Raw genomic sequence first — 20,322 nt, 5'->3', positions numbered from 1 at the left:
TAATATGGCAGTAGCCATTTCAGTCTTATTGGTGTGGAGTTCAACACCGTGGCATGGCTCCCATATTAGAACTAAGAACATTAGATAATATGATGGGGTCTTGTGTAGGGCTCTTTGTACATGGTCCATTGGAGAGGAGGCTCACAATGTCCATTATTAAACCACTTCTCACATCACATCATCTTGTCATAATTTGACATGAATGACAATAGCCATTTCACCAGCCAATTTTAGTCTTATTGATGTACAGTTGAACCACTGTCACATGGCTCCCATATTGGAACATTAGATAATATAATGGGGTCTTGTGTATGGTTCTTAGAAAGAGTTAACGGTTACACTTTACTTCACAGTATTGACATAAGAGTGACATGACAATGTCATGAATGTGTCATAAACAAGTCATAAACGTTTATAACATAATGCTTCTGTTATTAAGTGGCATTCGTTTTTTGTCATAACAAGTTAGGGTTAGGGTTAGGCTTCATGTGTCATGACCATGGTCATGACAGTGTCATGTGTTCATAACAGTGTCATGTTACTCTTCTGTCGATACTGTCAAGTAAAGTGTTACCGAGTTTTCTTAAATGTTCCACTAGAGAGGAGGCCGTCTTGATGACTCAGCCTCTCAGTCTGGCCGTCATCTGAAGGTAAAGCGGCAGGATAAGGCTGCCAATATTTCAAGAGGCGACTTAAATCTGCTAATCCTCATGGAGGAGGAAGGGGAGACCTTGGGTGAGTTTCTCATCGCGCAGGGAAACAGGTGGGTGGATCATGGCTGTGTGGATTCTGGGAAAGAGCGTGGATCAACACAGTTATCTCTCTCGGAGGCCTCCCTGTCGTATGACTGGTAGGATAAAGCTGCATGAATGTCAAGGTGAATGGTGTTGTCCCAGACAGGCAATATATTTTTTTTTCCTTTAGTCACCTCAGATAAACATTACTGAAGCACACTAATGTAAAGCTTGACTTGATAAAAGAAAAAAAAAACAGGCTTACAGTATTTAGGAAAATAGTTTTCCACTGGATTTGTGAATCATCAGTCCAGAAGAAATACTCACCTCAATTATTTCAGGTGTTTCCGTGATGTCTCAAATGCTCACTTGAGGAGAAAGATGATCATTTCTTTAATCAACTGAGAGACATTTTTGATGGGTTGACTTCTTTTGATGGGTTGACTTCCTTTAAAGACCTAAGGAACACTGTTTCTCATTTTTATGACTGTGGCAGGCAGTGTACACAGAGAGGTCCTGCATGCTCCAGGGAGAGTTGTTGTGTAAAAGAAATGTAGTAGGCCAAGGCTGTTGTAGTGTGCAGAGTGAGTTATAGAGTAGAGTATGAATAAAATATGTTATTCCGATATATATCAAGATATATTTATATAATTTCATTCCCTTTTAAAATATTCAAGGCCATGCATAAATCAACAAATTATTGTCATTCACAGCCGGGCTAATTGGCTGCGGGCGCACTCTGGGGGCTGACCGCGTGGAGCGGGGCTGACCAACTGCTCGTGTCACCAGCTCGCTGAGGTGTGAACTGACTACACATCACCATGAAATCTGCTCCCGTGGACTGCAGACTCAAACTGTGCCATGGCAATTGCAGAGAAAAATACTCAGGCTTTTTTGTGGGGGTCTTTGTGCAGCTATTTCCAAGGTTCACAAAGGGGACCTGGGAAGGCAGGATCAGAAGAAAATCGTTCCTAAATCACCCAGTAATGCAGCGCAATCCTATAAGAAGTGTGTTTGCCGAAGCTTTGGAGTACCGTTTGTAGAATGTGATGGTGGGATTCAGGCTGCAGCCATGTGAAAGGCCATAGCACCAAGTGATCATGTGTGCTGCTCGTCCCGGAGTGGCAGGGGAGTAAAGGGTTAAAAACTCAGGTCGCCTGTCTGCAGAAGAGACCACAGAAAGCTTCTCGGAGGTGATCGCCCTAGACAGAGATAAATTATCATCATTATTAATTCATTGGAGAGTCTCTCTCTCTCTCTCTCTCTGGCCGGGGTCACTTTCAAACTTTGATGAAGGGAACCGTCCTCACTGGGCGTCTTGTTTTGCAGTTGAGTCCATCAAAATGCCAATTTTGCAAAAAAGAGAGAGAGCCAGAGTCAAGGACAGAGCCATGAAGAACGGGGCAGAACTGGATGGCTTTCATTTGCCCACAGGCCGCCTCATCCTGAGGCGGTTATCTTTTCTTTTTTTTTTTTTGCGTTTTTTGCACGAATGGCAGGTAATAACTTTTGCACCGACATTTGAGTTGGTTTGGGCTGAGGGTGACCCACCAAAACGTAGCTTGGCCGTCCACTGTCAGCACAACGTGGTGAAACCAGAGAACCATATCACAGCTATGAGGCGTCCTTTACAATGTCACAGCAGTGCTGAGCAGAGACACTAAAAAAAAAGTACATAGCAGATTGTTCCGGAAGCGCTACATTTGAAAGAATGCTGAATCTCGTGATGAGACTGATTAACCTGTCAAAGCTCGAGAAGAGAAGGGAGACATGATGGAGTGGACAGAAATAGCTTGTGACACCTGCACCTTGGAAACAGTCTATAGGGCTTAAACGAGCTCAGCGTCGCTCTGTCCATAATTAACATCTCAGCTGTTTGACCTCCCTTTGAAATATGCATGAGTTATGCATCAGAGACTGAGCTGAGCTGAGTTTAAAAATGTGAAATTGTTCACATGATTAGAAGTTTTAATGCAACACACAGTATGAATGTCAACGTGTCCATCAAACTGATTCCATTATTTGTTGCACTGCACTGTTTGCATGAAACTTGTAACCAAGTTAGATTTTATTTAGTGGTTCGGTTTTTTCTCTCATTTTCTGTTGTTTGCTATTCAGCAGAAATAGTCTTTGTGCTCCCTGCTGATTGAAAGTTCTGAAAGGACTAAAAAATCTATGCAGAGAGTGTTCTCTTTAAGCAAAAAAAATAAATAAATCTGTCTCTTTGTTCTCTTCTATTTTGCCAGCCATTCTGCCCCATTGACAGTCTGTTGTTTACCTTGAATGACCTGTGGATCTGCTTGTGAAATCTGTGCTCCATCTCTGATCTCCAAAAGAAAGTGGGGACACTGAAGAGAGGGTGGAACAATACCCTGGGCTCAAATCAATGTGGAAGCCCATAAACAACCTCAGACGTACACAACTAGCGAGCTCGTCTCTCATCAAACAGTAAATAACGTCAAAAAAGTATCTTTTCCCCTCTTCTCTCCCTCTTCCTTTGTACTCACTCTCTTCTTTCCCTCGTTCTCTTATTCTCTCATTCCACCTTTCTCTACTCTCTCTCTCTCTCTCTCTCTCTGTCTCCTCTCTCGTCTTTTCATCAGCCTCTGAATAGTGCTGTGGTCCGGAGTGCTGTTCTCATATCCGCTCGGCGTGTTTTGTTTTGTCTGCATCTTTCCCCCCCTGATGGTTCTTTAATTAAGCGGCGGCCAGCGTGGCACAGCGCCGGCCGCCCGGGTGGCCCCGCCCCACCCGCGCGCCCGAGAGACACTGGGGGCCTGTGGATTTCTGGAATGAGATTTTCACAGCTATTGATTTCTATCTGTCAGTTCTAAAGGCTGCCCACTGCCAAGCACGGAGACGAAAGGGATCGGGGAGGAGGAGAGGGAGGGAGAGGGGGAACGAGAGAGATAGAAAGAGTACCAAAGACAAAAGAGAGAGGCTGAGACAAATGGGAGGGTGGATGGATAGAGGTGAAAAGAGGAGAGAGGACAAATATGGATTGAGTGGGAAACCGGGGGAGGAGAAGGAGGGAGTTGGCGTCAGAAACTATTGGTTAACTGTTGATTTGTGTTGCAAACTTTTCTGGTGCAATATGTAGTTTTTGATGTCAAAAAGAAGACATGCTCAAAATGTATGTTTGCAATATTAACTATGTAAGGCAAGAATAAATGAATGTCTTTTTTTATCCTGCAAAATGTTGACAAATGCATTGAACCACCCAAAAGAAAGAATCAACACAGTAGCATTATTAAGTTATGGCCTCTGAAAGACATAAACTAAATAAATAAATAAATAAAAAGCAGAAATTACATATTGCTCCTACAAAAGCACAGCTGCCTGACAACTATCTTCATGTGTTTACTTAATAATGCTAACTTGTTTGTAGATGTAAATTTATATAAATGAAGCAATGTGACAACATGTGCGTGGAACTGTTGCTTGTCTCAGAGTAATTGATTGGAAACTGTGACAATCTTTCTACTGCAATGTAATGAGCCGAGTAAACAAGGCAAAACATGAAAAGAAGAGAAACTCGCTAATTTGCATCAGCTCTTCAACCTTTTCTCTCCATGGTCACCCAGCACTCCTTCGTTCACTCCCACACTTCTCTAATGTCATCACTCTCTCCTTCCCTCCCTCCCCTCCTCCACCTGTTATTTCCGTAGTGTTTGTTCCTCTCGCTTCTTGTTCTCTGAGTCCTATATTTGTTCCCCGGAGTCTAATTTCCACTATCTTCCCAAATGTCATTGTTTACAGAGAGCTTTCTGCTTATTTGTTTGTGGGGTTTTTGTTGGAGTTGCTGTTGTTGTTGTTTTTTTGTTGTTATTTCTATTTGTGCCGTTAATTACAGGCTCGGCGTCTTAACTAATACAGTCCTCGACCCCCCTCAGTTCACCTGCAGCAGCAGGTAGACAATGAGAATGTCTCTACTCCTGATGCTTCAGCTATTTAATGATGTGTCGGAGGATGTTTTTGTTTTTATACTCATCTGGCGTGTGAATCGATGCATTGTTCTGGCATGTGTTTCTTTGCGTTTAAGAACATTCACTTTTTCTCCACCCTGCTCTCCTCTATATTCTTTGTACTTGAGAATCTGTACTGTATGTGAAGAGGTAACAGTGGCTGCTGCCAGAATATCCATGCCTGAAAGTCAACATTGCATATAACTGCATAAAACAAAAGTTTACATTACATATATAACTGCATATAACATAAATAAATGAACTGTATGGTATATAACTGTGGAAATCTAGCCATGACCCCCAATGACCTTCTCTTCTCACCCATTTGGTATTCCTGCCCTCCATACTGGTCCAGTTCTCTTCTGGCCTACTATAACAGTATACAGTACAATACACTATAATCTATAACTGTTTGCTATTAGAAGAATGTGATAAAACATGCTGGTCCATCCTTACCCTGTCAACAGCAACACAATGTAACACAAATGGGCCTCACTTTAAGTAACAACATAAAGCTACCATAATGCAACGGGTTTATGCATGACGGTTGTCCTACAGTACTTCATATCTATGGGAAGATGTCGGTCATCCCCTTCCTTCCCCAACTTTCTATTTTAGCCTTTTATTGTAAGAAAAGAGCTCCAACAAAACGGGATTTTAAAGTTGCTGAGAAACACAGCAAAAAAGAGTATGTATTTCCCTCTCTTCCCTCTACATGGTCGCAGTAGCACTTCACTGCATTTCCCATTAAAATTATCCTCCAATTTACACAGATTTCTTTGCATCTGTTCAGCTAGGATAAGACTGTGTGTGTGTGTGTGTGTGTGTGTGTGTGTGTGTGTGTGTGAGAGAGAGAGAGAGAGAGAGAGAGAGAGAGCAGAGTGTATGTGTGTGTGGTGTGTGTTTGTGTGTGTGTGTGTTCACTTGTGTGCTTGTCCTCAGCTTGTTATATGTATATATATATATATATACACGACTGAGTTTGTTTATCCCTATTAATTCCACGCACGGTTGGCTTTGCACGCAACTTGGCAGGCGCGGAGATACACCTCACCGGGATTAGCAGCTCACGCTGCGTCATTGTTCCTCTGGCGGCCGCGTACACCCCCCCCCCCCACCCACCCAATCCACGAGAATGGAAGAGACGGAGGAAGAGGAGGAGGAGGAGGAGGAAGAGAAGGAGAGGACTGTGTGCTTAAATAATGCATGAGTAATCTGACCAGCCAGCTAGGGGTATAATCGACTCCGCCACAGCAGAAATGTCTGGCCTGAATTAATAAAGTTGTGTAAATATGACAAATGCTCAAATATTTAAAGGGGGAATCGATTGGCAACTCACCCTGGGGCCAAGCAGTTGTCCTTCTCCACTCACTAGTCTCCCTTGTCCTCTCTCTCTGCCTCTCTCTCTCTATCTCTCTCTCTCTCCCTGTCTCTCTCTCTATCTCTCTCTCTCTCCCTGTCTCTCCCTGTCTCTCGCTATGTTTCTCTCTCTCTCTCTCCCTCTCCCTCTCTCTGTCTGGTCTCCAGGCTTGCTTAGGCTGGACGCACCTTGTCAGAATCAAACGGAGCATCTCCTCAGAGGGCCCGAGGCCTGGCCAATAAACAACGCCCGCGGCCGGCTGCAGCGAATGACGTACCGTTTCACAGCAGCTTAGAGCACGGAGTACATCGCTGACGGCTGGTGAAAACACGACCGTCAACAACAACACACTTCAGTGGTGCCTTTGAAGGATGCAAGAACAGGACGGATGATAAAAGGGATCAAATCTTCCACCGCAGGATCCAATCGCTGAGCAAAGGCACCGGAGACAAGCGATTCAACACGCAGCCAACAGTTACACAATGCTGTGTGGTCTTCAGGCTATGTGCAGGTACACATGCATCAAGGGAGATAAAGGAAGAGAGAGAGAGAGAGAGAGAGGAAGAGAGAGAGAGAGAGAGCGAGAGAGAGAGTAGTGTAGAGAGAGAGAGGAGAGGATGATTTCAAATGGCTTTGAAGACAGCGAGGCCAGGGGCCTGCCTGAGCAGAAATATGACTACATCGATTTTCACCGCCTTGAGCGCCAGCACTGTCCATGGGTGTGGTTGAGAAGGGGGGTGCCACAAGAGATACACACACACACACACACAAAAACATGGTGAGGAACGGTGTGCAAAAACTGGAGTGAAATATACGGCACAGAGGGAGAAGAGGATGCACCGTATTGATCCCTGCGAACGCAGAAGCCAACAAATATGCAATCAATAACACAAGAGCTGTGATCGACGCAAACATAGCCCCAGGCCTCCTGGACCAGCAGCAGCAGCACTGCACCAGTCACAAACAAATGAAATAAAAAAGTAGAATAGAGAAAACTAGGCCTTTGCTTGCTGTACATATAAACCCCAGCACTGCAAGGCAGGGGCGCCGCTAGGGTTGTATTCCATAGTACGCACCATGGCCCAGGAATCTCCCCCCCCCAAAAAAAAAGAACGGGTGCATGGCTACCCTACACATAGAGGTTTCGAGCTTTTTAAAATTACTGGGATGAGGGAGAATTCACCCCCCCGGAATTTTTTTTTTTCAATTCTGGTTGCTAAACACACCATTTTAACGCAATTTGGGTGGGACAGAAATACCTTTACAGAGCAAGCAGCTCTGGCCATATCGGCTCTGGCTCACGTGACGTGAACATTGCTTTAAAGGCATTATCGCTTCACTACCCAACACGCGAACAAGGGAAAGAAAAGAAAAGAAGAAAGCAACGAGTCTATGTCGCGATTTGCGATAGGCCTAGGCCTAAAGAAAAGACAGCTATGGTCACCTAACAAGAAGGATTTGCTTACACTGCTGTTTGGTTGTCCCAAACTTTGAGATGATCCATACTCATTACGCATTAACTGAATCTTATCAATCTTGAAACCCGAACTACGATGTTCCAAACAGAGTGACTGTAGGATGCAATGCCTAATCTCACTGCCTTCATCATAACTGCTAAGAACAGTGCGCCTTTTACTGTATAACACCTGAATAACATTGCATTTTTAAGCACCAGGACTGCTCATCATGTCGTTTACACCAATCATCATCTTCTAAAGTAGCCTATCCTTATGTTGAGATGTCCATTCTCTTTGCCCTAAACATAGGCTATCATTTGTGTGCGAAGCATGTTTCAATTAAGACAGTACACAAGCTATTTTTATTGTTGTAATATTTAATAATTTTCCTGAATAAAGCGTTGAAAAATTATACGCACAGTGCGTACAGGATTATGCCTGGTGGCGCCACTGCTGCAAGGTAATGTAATAAGTCAATGATCATTTTCTCACACAAGCAAAAACTTTTCACACGACCAAGACTAAACTCACACAGACTTTTCAAGCAGCCATATCTATTGAGCAGTAACGCACACATTCAAAAGCGTCTCCATTTCCTTAATGACCTCTACCTCCTCCCACACATGTACAGCTCCATTCTTCTCTCTCTCTCTCTCTCTCTCTCTCTCTCTCCCTCTCCCTCTCCCTCACCATGAAAAGCTGAAGCTGTGATTAGCCCACATGGTGGGAAGCACAGCCAGGGGGCCCCTTACCAATCAGCTCAGTTCGGCCACACAACGGGCCACCAGCAGGACCCCCCGCATGCACACACCCACACATCACACACACACACACACACACACACACAGAGACCAGATACCCACACACACCCACAGACCAGATACCCACACACACATACACAAGCACCACACACATACCGCTGCCACTGCCGGAACCCTGGCTGGCCCATGGCGTAGTTGAAGAGGCTCTTTGAAGGTGATAGATGTGTGACAGTCTGCCTCCGTTCACTCTTCTGAGCCATGGATGTCTGGATCAACCTTGAACCTGTCCCCATTAGTCACACAGGGAGCATAAAGGCATGGGGAGGAGTGCTGGAACGAGAGACAGAGAGAAAGAGAGAGAGAGAGAGAGAGAGTACAAAAGAGAAAGAACAGAGTGAGAGAGAGACATGAAGAGAGTGCTGGACAACAGGGAGGGACAACAGTGTGTGAGAGAGAGAGAGAGAGAGAGAGAGAGAGAGCTATTATTGGAGCCATAATGCAGAACTAATGAGTGTTCTCAATGACTTTGGCCCCAACACCTGGCAAAGCAGCAGCAGCAGCAGCAGTAGTGTGGTGGAGATGTATGGGTGAGAGTGAGCTCCACAGAGATGGAGAGTGAGGAGGAGGAGGAGGAGGAGATGAGGGAGAACAACGGAAAAACACAGGGAGAGAGAGGAGAGAGTGGGTGATAGAGTGAGAGTCAGAAAAAGAGAAAGAAAGGAAGGGAGAAAGCAAGAAAAAAGGATGTGGATGGAGAGAGAGAGGGGGGGGGGGGGGGGGAGATATGTGTTTAAATGGTCCGCTGCAGCAGAAGGGAGCTGAGTGCCAAGCAGGGATCATTAAATGGCTGGTGTGAGACTTCACAGCCTGGGCCTCTGGAGACGGACGCGGCTCGGTAACAAGCTCCTGCGATTTGCACACTCATCCCTACGCTTTGTCAAAAGTTTTTATCTATATTTGACTCCAAATTCGAGGCGGGTTTAACAAGCTCCGAGGCCATTAGACCCAATGAGGAGGCATCTGACGTGCCTCGAATGAGACAGGCAGAGAGAGGGAAGAAGGAAAGGAGGGAGAGAAGGACAAAGAGATGGAGAGATAGAGAAAGGGAGGGTGAGAAGCCTGACACATTCTGTGCTCCTTAACCTTACAGAAAATCAGACTGAATTTGCTGCGAGCGGACAGCAGTGAGAATTAATAGTCAGAGAACAGGGCAGACCCCACAGCGGTGCTCATTGTGACCAGTGCCTGGAGTGAGGCATTTAACCTGACATTTTAATCACAGACTTATTGCATAATGAATGAATCTCACTGATACCCAAGCCCCTGTGTCTTCCATGCTAATATATTCACTCAAACGTGGAAACACGTTCTGAACATGCTACTAGCGAGTCGTCAAGGTATTACAGTGTCATCCCTAATTTGATGTTCGTCTACCGGTTGGTAAGACAAAGTCTACCAATTTATCATGCATGCAATCACAACGATGACTGAAGAGGTGAATTCGCTTAACAGAATCTGTCTGGACTGAAGTTGGACAGAGTCATTTATGAATCACCAGGATAAATTAAAGTTGAGGTGTGAAGAGGGATTTCTTTGTCGTTGGCTCTTTTCCGGTCTGTCGAGAGCAACCTACTCAATAAGAATTTAACAAATCTGCACTGCAGCAGATATGATGTGCATATGAGAACTGCACGACTGACCACTCGCCTGAGCACTCGATCTTCCCTAATAAACCTGGCCCTATCACACATCATCATCCTCCCTAATAAACCTGGCGCTATCACACATCATCATCCTCCCTAATAAACCTGGCCCAATCACACATCGTCATAGGTGCATTAAAGTGTAAGTGGTGCGGCCAGAGAAGAAGCCTCTGGAGTTCCAACCATATCCATGGTGGGCTTTGCAATGAAAGTGTTAGTTTTGGAGAACAACAGCTGCTCCCCCTCCACTACGCAGATGCTTAAGAGCTGCTCCCCCCTCCGCCGCATGTCTTTTTGTCATCACCAGTGGCACTGGTCTGAAATATTCATGGCAGCAATGTGAAGCTGGGAAATAGACTCCAAGTTAATTAATAGGACGGGAGACATTGTTATATTTTTGTTGTGTGTGGTAAGAGCCGTCCCCCCGCCCCCCCTCCTTGAGTCCCTCGGGGATTTGGAGTGCAGGGCCAAGAAAGAGAGAGAGATAAAGAGAGAGAGAGAAAGAGAGAGAGAGAGAGCTTTGATCTTTAGCTCGGCAGAAAACACTTGCTCCGGAGGCGCAGCCGTCAGCCTGGGAGAGACACCAGAGCGGCTCAAGGAGGCGCAGGGGAAGAGAGGAGGCGCAGGGGAAGAGAGGAGGCGCAGGGGAAGAGAGGAGGCGCAGGGCCCTTTGAAGCCGCGGCACAATTGCTCTCCTGCAGCACGCCGCTCACAAATAAACGCCCGCGATTCTGCACAGGCTCATTTTACTACACACCGAGAGACACCTCAGTCGAACGCGCGGTCAATAGCCGAGACAAGAAAACCAGTCAGTAGTGGAGGACGTGAAAGAGTGCTCTGTCCAGTTTGATGAGCTAGATGATTCTTTTACGAGTGGATGTGTTCAACAGAGATTATAACGTATAGTATATTCAATTGATAACCACAATCATAAACTCACTGAGCTCTGTTCATTATAATTGTGTAATGGGATGTTAAGCTGTAATGGCTGCCTTAGAGAGGTTCCGCCATCAGTGACTGGGCTGCATGTGAACAGTTGGATAATGTCATCTACATACACTGCTTTATGAGACACCGCTCTTCAGGACCGTGGAACTGGGGGTAAAAGTGAGACTGATTAAGGGGCGAGAAAAGTCTGGAATATAGGGGGGGGGGGGGGGGGGGGACATGGGGGCCCATCAGGACTGCCTATGGAATGCATAGGGCCCAGGGTCTTGTGCTACACCCCTGCCGCTCTTAACCTATTTTTGATGTGAATTGCCACCAGAGACTCGTCTATACAGTGTGTGTCCCAGAGATGCACTGCATGTTGAAATGAGAGCGGCTTCTGATTCTGTGAAGGTGATGTGAGGTAAGCTACTGGTGACTTGCAAAAGGTGAAATATGCAGTTCTGTCTGCTGTGCAGGTCTACCTATTAAGTATGCATAAATGCTGTGCAAAGCATAATTAGTGATGCTTCAGTATTGATTTCAGTAGTCCAGTCTAGCGATGTGTTTGTGGGCTTCCATGCTGAAAGAATAATGTGACTGGGTATGGCAGGCTACAGGAGTTAGGTAGGCCAATAAATGTGCCAATAAATGTGAAAATAATTTTGACTTCCAGCGACTGCATATTTCACCTTTTGCAAGTCACCAGTAGCTTAAGCATTCGTTTGAACCCAGCTGCCCTCAACTGTCTTCTTTACAGGTGCCGTTACCGTTATGTGCACTCAAGACCAAGGTCGTCTTTATTTTCTACCCATGATAACAGAACTGCCTGTCCAGTATTGGAAAGCCCAACAGTGAGCAGCTGACAGATTTGCTAACAACACCAGCTCTCATAAAAAGTAGCCAACCTGCTAACTTGTAAATTTCAGCGATATATTTGACAATGTTGTTCTGTAAAACCCCCATTCTTGCGTTTTCACTTGTTTCCTGACCTGATGTTTCTGTGCCTTAGCAGCTCATGACCATATGAAAACAGAACTTGGGGACATTATTGACTAAAAACTTGAAATAACAAAATATCAATACTCACTACTACATACAGTACCGTATGCTGTAGATCTAAAAACTGGTATGTTTCTAAACACACAAATCAAATCTTTGGGGCAGCCGTGGCCTACTGGTTGGGTTTTTGGTCTTGTAACCGGAGGGTTGCCGGTTCGAAACCCAACCAGTAGGAATGGCTGATTAGGTGCCCTTGAGCAAGGCACCTAATCCCTCACTGCTCCGCCATCCTACGTACTTCTCCTCAATAGAGCTGCACAGTCCCGCCCACAGCCGATGCCGGAAGTAAAAATTCAATGTTATTTCTACATTGACAATTGCGGTATAAGCCATAAAAATGTAACTGCACGTGGTAGACTTAAAACTAGCTACGGCTGTACTAAGCGATTGTATATGCTCATATAGACGCCAAGAGTTCATGGGGCACTAACCTTGTTTTGAGATAAATGCCTTTTATTCGCGATATCTTGGATAAGTACTTCATTACCCACAATCCAGAACAATCCCACAATCCCACAGTGATGCCTCTGATTGGTGGAAAGGCCGTTATGGTCATAGTTTGAAACTCTCTCAGCGAAAATTATTGACAAAGATGGCGAAGTATTTTACTGCCTATGGCGAAAATCTTAATATGATTAAAAACTTTCTTGACGAATATTGGTACTTGTATCAACAAGGATTGTGGTTTATACATCACACGAACTTAGTCAGTCAATACACTATCAAATAGACCACTGTAAATGTTAGTTCAAACACTCAAACTTTTCAGGTAGCCGACAGGCTAACCTTTAGCATTTCCGAGATTGTATGTCATTACATAATGCAGCTAACATTAGCCTACATGCTGCAACACAGGTATGAAATATATTATGTTTTAGTCAGTGTCCAAAGGGCTGAAAGCCACTTTAAATCGGGTCACATTATTGACTGTTGTGTGTCCGAGAGTCAGCTTGTGGGTTTTGTAAGGGCCAGGATGACCTACAGACCTACAAAGTTGTGGTGAGTTAAGCAGGGAGGTTGGTAACGTTAATGCTGCTAGGTAACATTAGCTAGGCTACTGTAGCCTTCATACTGTATGATTCATATCAATCATTAACCTAGGAATACTTCTTTGTGCATTTAATGAACATTTTGTGTAATAATTCACGGCAAATTAATAAACTGAATATGGTGGTCCAAGAGCAGACCATGCACCGGTCCATGCATCAGCCCGACTGAGCAGTGATGACAGTCAGGTACGGCACACCATGTTGCTAACGTTAACGTTAACCGCTTTCACACACACACAATATAAAATACACAATGATAAATATAAAATTCAATATCAAAACACTATTATTTGCACGATTACTCCTGAAATAACTGCTATTAACTTCACATTCACTATATAAAAATCACTGTTTGGAGGAAAGGGTTTGCGTGCTGTCGCCGGTTGGAAATGGTTTCATTGGCAAAATAAATCGCGCTGATTTTGCCTATATTATTCAGTGAGGCGCGGTGGTTTATGGGATGAGTAGTTCCTTCGCTCGGAAATAAAAATATGTACACAGTCTTGTACCTTTGACTTTTTTTGGATTTTCTCTTCGTTTTTTCACTCGAAATGATATATTGTATGCTTATGAGTTATGCCGTAGCTGGTTAGCCTAAGACATGCTGTAAAACTCTTTAGATACGGATTTTTCCAAACGTCAATGGGACAAATGAATGGGAATCTTACATCCGGCACCTAACCGCATTTTGGCTGTGGGCGGGACTGTGCAGCTCTACTGTCATTTTCCTTCAGTACGTCGTCTGGGTTTGTCGGTATATTCACGGGTTTTCTCAGGCCAAATTTTACCTGTCCAATCAGGGAACAGAGGGAGTGGCTAAGGACAACGATGTTGAGGTTGTGTGCCAGTTTGAGCGTTAGCGATTGCTTATGGCAAATCCAGAGTGGCTCTGGGCAGATCCAATAGTTTTAAACCTCAACAGAGTACCCGCCTTCAAGGAAGTTAACGCTTGGCAATGGAAAGTGCAGACACTCTGTACAAATGAAATGTACGTACGAGAGTCTGGTAGGACCAGGCTACAGCTAGCCAGCTTACTACATGTAACATGTACAAATTAGAGTCAAATGCCACCACTGTAGATGTCAACAATGAATCAAACTTAGACCTGCAATGGTTCTGTCCTATAGACGGAACAAAGTCCGCCGGAAACATGTCCTTCCTCCTGTCTGGTCTGCTCTTGCCCGTGCAGACGTGTTCGGGCATTACTCATGTCGACAGTGGGCGTCACGGCAGCCTCCCCGTTGAGACAGCACGAGAGCGTTAGGCGAAGATTAATCCCATTAATCTGTCTGCTCTGCTGCGCTGGCGCTTGCACTCTTCTGCTTCTGGACGTCCTCATCATCGCGTTTCCCCTCTGCTCTCCCGACACGGCCACAGTGGAGGTTATCATTCGTGCTAACGAGAAACTGAAGCTTCTCCTCACATCTGATTCGCCTGCGGAGGTTCTCCATGCATTAACAGCCTCAGGAAATTTCACGGCGATGTGCATACAGCTCTAGAACAAATTAAGAGACCACTGCACATTTTTCTGATGTCATTCTATGGTTGCTGAGTGACATTCAAATGAGTTGAGTCTTTATCAAATTAGGCCTGCTGCATTGTCCGTCGAGGTCAATTAGGTGGCATACATACTGTAAACGTGGCCGCCATATTGCTGGGGGCAAACACCTTACTGTCTACGGACAACACTTGCCAGCCATTTAGAGACACCTGGGGCCTCATTTATAAAAGGGTTGCGTAGAAACCATCCTTCATTTGATCTTAGATCATTTCTGAAATGATTGTACGTGTGATTCAGAGAAAACGAACGTACGCACAACAAAACGTGCGTACACCACCCTTCCAGATGTGCCGATATTATAAATCACAAATGAACGTCAACTTGTGCGCAGCCGGATGGTTTTAGGTCTCCGCCTTGTAAATACCCCCTCATCAATATCATTAGCATATGTTTTAATGAAATCAATGGCCTAAAAGCTGTAGCCTATGTAAAATTATGGAAAACATTGTATAGGCCTAGCCTATGCCATCTGTTAACTAGCCTATGCGTCAGTTCGAATAGCTTAACTACTTATGTTTTTTCCAGCAAAGCTTTCTGTAAAGAGATTGTATGCATCCATGTCCATTGTCCTCTGCTCGCTTTCATTCCTTTTGCTTGCAGTAATGTGAATAATCAACATTTAGTATGTTTAGGCCTACTTTGTAGAAAAAAAAATGGGTAGGCCTTAGGGCTGTCACTTTACGTTCGAAAATCGATTGCACAATCGATTGGACCAAACAACACAAGTTTCGAAAACTAAAATAGGGAATCGAGTTTAACCAAATATAAAATAATTCCGAAGTGCAGAAAGCATTGAGAACGCTAAAAAGAAAATTACCACCAATTTTACGCACCGGGAACAGCTGTTTCAATCAGCTGCTATGCTGCTCGTGTTTTGCCAAAAAATGGAGGACAACGCGATCAACCTGTGCGACATGTAGAGAGACGAGTGATGGGCCCTAATAACTTGAGGAGTTCGATGTGGAAGTACTTCGGATTTTTGGTATATCAAACTATGGAGAAGAACAAAGCGGTAGGCTACGCAAACTGTGCAATCGAGTTCTACGTAGGCGAAATTTGTTCTAATCGTAAACACAGACACAGCTAGGTTGAAGCCTGCAGTCATGTCACTGATGTAATGGCAGTCCACTCGGCTTACTGGTTTTCAAGAATGTTGCACTTCTGTTTGTCATTGTGCACGAAACTTCACACCAATAAATCATCAGAAATATTGCTGGCTTGCGTCTACAAGCGCCCTCTTTACGTTGGTCCTGCAGTTGTTTGTGGATTGGCCTATATTTGGCGTTGAAAATGGAAACGTCTTTAGACATAAAAAATCGATTTTACAATCGATTCAATGAACACTTATGTCTCAAAAATCGAACAGGATTTTTTCACAAAAGTGACAGCCCTAGTAGGCCTAGCTTATGAACAGTGTTGCCACAGTTACCTTGAAAACGTAATCTGATTACTGATTACTCCTTTAAAAAGTAACTTTACTTTAAGTAACTAAACTTACTTTACTTTACTTTACTGATTACTTGATTTTAAAAGTAACTAAGTTAGATTACAAGTTACTTTATTAGTTACTTTCAGCAGCTGCCGACAACACCCCCAACGCCTCAACATAAAAATGATAACCGGTTTTGCCAATACTCACTATACTGGAAGTGCATTTTAACAGCAATGTATAGCAGACATCCCAACCAAACCTACTTAGATACTGAAATTCAGATGTTTGTTCAATAATGTCTAAGTACACCAAATAAGGAAGGCCTATTGATAGAAATTGTTATAGTAAAATATGTAGATTTTTTTCATGTAGCCTTAGCAACTAGCCATCTTGTAGCCTATAGGCCTGAGTAATATGCAAATGAAATTACACTTGTTAAACTCACCTCAACAAGTCTTTTGCAATCATTTAACCCGCCGTGAGCAATGCTAAAGTCGCTGTTACAAACAGTGCAGTGTGCAAGATTTTCATTATGTTTTAATCTTTTGAGACAATTGGGTACACTTGTGTAGTCTGATGTGAAATGGGTCTTAAATCTTCCTTTTTGAGGGTCACTGACGCTGCCATGACGCTTCTGTTCCTAGATACACTGACTGAACTGATTAATTATGTTTGGGAGAAAAGAGATATAAGCACTTACACTGAAAACTGATTGGTTGATTTAGCAAAACAGACCAGGATGCTCTCTGAAACGCACCACTCCTCTCTCTCTCCCTCTCCGTTGTGTGCGCATTAAGCTATGCACACGCGATTTGAAGCAAAGATTCTAGAATCTTTGATTTTAAGTCCGGTCTGGCTTGCGTGCTCTTGTTTGCTCTAGGTTCCGGGAGATTTTATGTAATTTGCAGGCGTCAGGAAGCCGCTATCAATATGTGGGAGACTCCCAAAACTTCTGTCTAGAAACTTGATGTCTAGCTAGACAGCACTTGGTCGCCAGCACAGAATGTAATGTACCTTAATGTTGTCATGTTTAGCTGACACAAACTCAAAGTAATGACTGATGAAATGTGCATCTCTCTCTCTCCCTCCATTGTTGTTTACGTTTGTGTCGCTGCACGTGAATTGTCCTCATGCTGAACATGTGAGCATAGCCTACATAACATTAATCCCCAAGACAAGAAGAAAGCAAAGAATATATCTTTAAGGAAAATGACAAAAATAGTAACGCACAGTAACTTAGATATTATTATTAAGTAACTTTAATCTGATTACTGGTTTGTAAATAGTAGCGCGTTAGATTACTCCTTACTGAAAAAAGTGGTCAAAATAGACTAACGCGTTACTAAGTAACTAAGTAACGCGTTACTGGCATCACTGCTTATGAAGGAAAGACCTCTAGGCCTACAGCATAATCATGTATGTTATGGTACAGTAGGCTACTGTACGTTTCCAATATGACCCATGGTAATATGCTGATGTAGCCTACAAAACAGAGGACTAAATTATAAGCGTGATATGTCATGTAGGCTTAACGTTTCTTTTAGGATAGGCTATGTTTTGCTGAAAAAGTATAGCCTAGTTCGCCGGTCATTATTCATTCATTCTGCATATCTTTGCTATCATTTTCTTTTAATAATGTCCAATGGCTTAAACATTGTTCTTTATTGTTGCTTTAGGCCTACCTTTATATTTTAGCCTACAACTCACGTATTGTCATCTGATCTTGGGCACTGCCAGTCAAAAAAAGCAAACAGGTGCGCGCTCTGCACCTCTTTACGCAACTCCGACGCAACACTAAATATGAATGTGAGCACGCCTACTGATTAGGCGCACACTAATTGTGCCCACCTGTGGGAATGACACGGAACCAATGGGCACAACACTCCCTGGAAATATAATGGTGTTCTGCGAGGCCGTTAGCCTAGAAATCTAGACGCACCCTAGCGGCGGCAAATTAATTTGCTCAGCCTGTACGTCTAGTATCAAACCATAGGGATTTCTATTGGCTAACACCGTGGATGTTATTCAATCACAGCGCTCTATTTTGTTAGAGAGTAAGGCGGGCTTAATAGGATAACGACAGTCCTGCGACGGTGAACAACAAGGAAGGTGGCTATGGCGAACGAAGAGCGGTTGTTTGAATCGGCGTTGGCGTCAACTTTGGAGAAGTTGGACTTGTGCTTTTCTTTGAAAGTTGAGCAACACAATGCACGTAAGTCATTCCTTTCGAAGAAGGATGTATTTGCCGTTTTGCCGACCGGATACGGATATGGTCGTAGCGCTGGCCTATTGCATGCCTAGGCAGTTTGAAAGACAATTCTCTGCCCGCCCCTTGGATTAAGCGAGGTGAATGGTTCGATGCCAGACTATGCATTTCAATGATATAGGATGGCCCGCCAGGCTACGAGGCCGTGGGATGAGAAGTTGCCGTCGCTGGCAGTAGGCTAGGCTACTCTGGAGGACAGGAGCGTTTTCCTGTGCTTATTTCACGCTGGACATCGTGTGACGAAAGCTCCCTGGAATCCTGCCTTATTTCACCCAACGTTTGACTAGTAGGCTACCCATGTTCATCAAGCCGACGCGCCCCCCCCTCCTCCACTCTGACTCCTCGGGCCTCTTGCCCATAGCACAAACAAGGCCAAGATCACAGCTGGCTGTCAGCGTGACAGCCTGACCACTGTTTTCCCCTGATTAAATTTAGTTTGTGTTTCCTTTTGTTTGTATGCCCCTAGTGGTGACCTGCTCTGTCCTTAGCCCATTATTGTGCCTTCCAATGCTAAGTAGCGGCGCTAGGTTGGTTTATGGTCAGGGTGAGTTAGTTGGTTGTTCATCCCCAGTTTGTCTGTTTTTCTGCTTTTCCCCTTCCCTACCCTGTCGGCACTGGCCTAGTCGGCCAGTGTTTTTGAGCAGCCCTCTTAACCACCCGCTCGAGGGCTGCCTCAGTTAATGTTCCCCTCCTGATTTTTCTCCCTTTTACTGGTTTGAGCTTTATTATTTTTATTTGTTTCCTCTTGTCTCTTTGCCCCTCCTAGCTGTGACCTATTGTGTAACATTCTACTAGTTAGCCAATGCCTGTATAGCAGTAGGCTCCTTCTTAGTATACAGTATGCCCTAGTGGCCAGTGTGGGTTTCAAACCATTTCATGAGTGTTCTTTAGTGTGATTGATTATTCACTCCTGGAGCGAATGGAGCAGTTAAAGAAAAATAAAAAGCAACAATTATTGGCCAAAGCTCTCTGTTCCTATCCATTTATTTGGGTAACCTGCAATGCATTTAAGGTCCACCTTGTTACAGTACATGAAGATGCGCTGCTTTCAGAGGATAACTTCTGTTTCTTTGTTGTGTAGGCTATATATGATATAAAATATATATAGCATTGTATAGCTTACATTCAAATATTACCTTTCTGTTACGAAGCTGGGAATAGGCCTATGAGCGCAAATTAGGATGTAGTGGAGGCTAAACGCGAGTAAACGCAGTTTATCTACCTCTGACATTTCAGAAATAGAGTTTAGGCCTACCCACCTCTTATTAGAGTTTATCCACCTCTCAAGAGTTTATTCACTTTTAACATTCAAAACTGTATTATCCAATACTATCCTATAGGCCTATTCCCAATACTGCATAATAACCTCCACCATTATCAAACATGTTCGAATGCCTTTTTTAAAAATCCGATACCGCATGGCGCAGTCCACCTCACCGAGATTGCAGAATTCATAGTTCACCCACCTCTTATTTTACCACTACATCCCTGGCACAAATGTACTTTTCCTCTCCTAAACGAGGGCAATTGGACATTTTATGGTCAATATTAGGTTGGTGAGAACACTAAATATACTAGATCACCTGTAAGAATGTTTCAATCATTCTATCGTAGGTCTTGGTGTTTTTTTTATAGATATTATGAAATAAGTAAGCTATACGTTTTTTCACTTTCTTAAGTGCTATAGTTCTCATTAGCAGTTTTATGCCAAACCATGAAACATGAAGCTGCGTCCAAAAACATCTTTAAAAATCTTCTGATATTGATCATGCATAGGGCAAAGAAAGACATGAGATCGTTTGTCTTGGAATTTTGAAAATGCATTGCACTTAGACCTCAGATTACTTGCCGTACCCCGGCATTACCACAAGGAAATGGTTGTACGTCAAGTTTGAACCTGACGTGGAGATAAGCACTTTTCCACGTCAAAGACAGTTTTTATAAATCTGAGCGTTGGCATGGATTTGAGCGTACGCACGGTCTGAGATCAACTCTGTGCGTAAGAACGCTTTATAAATGAGGCCCCTGTTCCTCCATTGGCCTGC

Source organism: Alosa sapidissima, chromosome 9 (assembly GCF_018492685.1).
Source record: "Alosa sapidissima isolate fAloSap1 chromosome 9, fAloSap1.pri, whole genome shotgun sequence".
Classification (NCBI taxonomy): Eukaryota; Metazoa; Chordata; class Actinopteri; order Clupeiformes; family Clupeidae; genus Alosa; species Alosa sapidissima.
Note: the sequence above shows the minus strand (reverse complement) of the source record.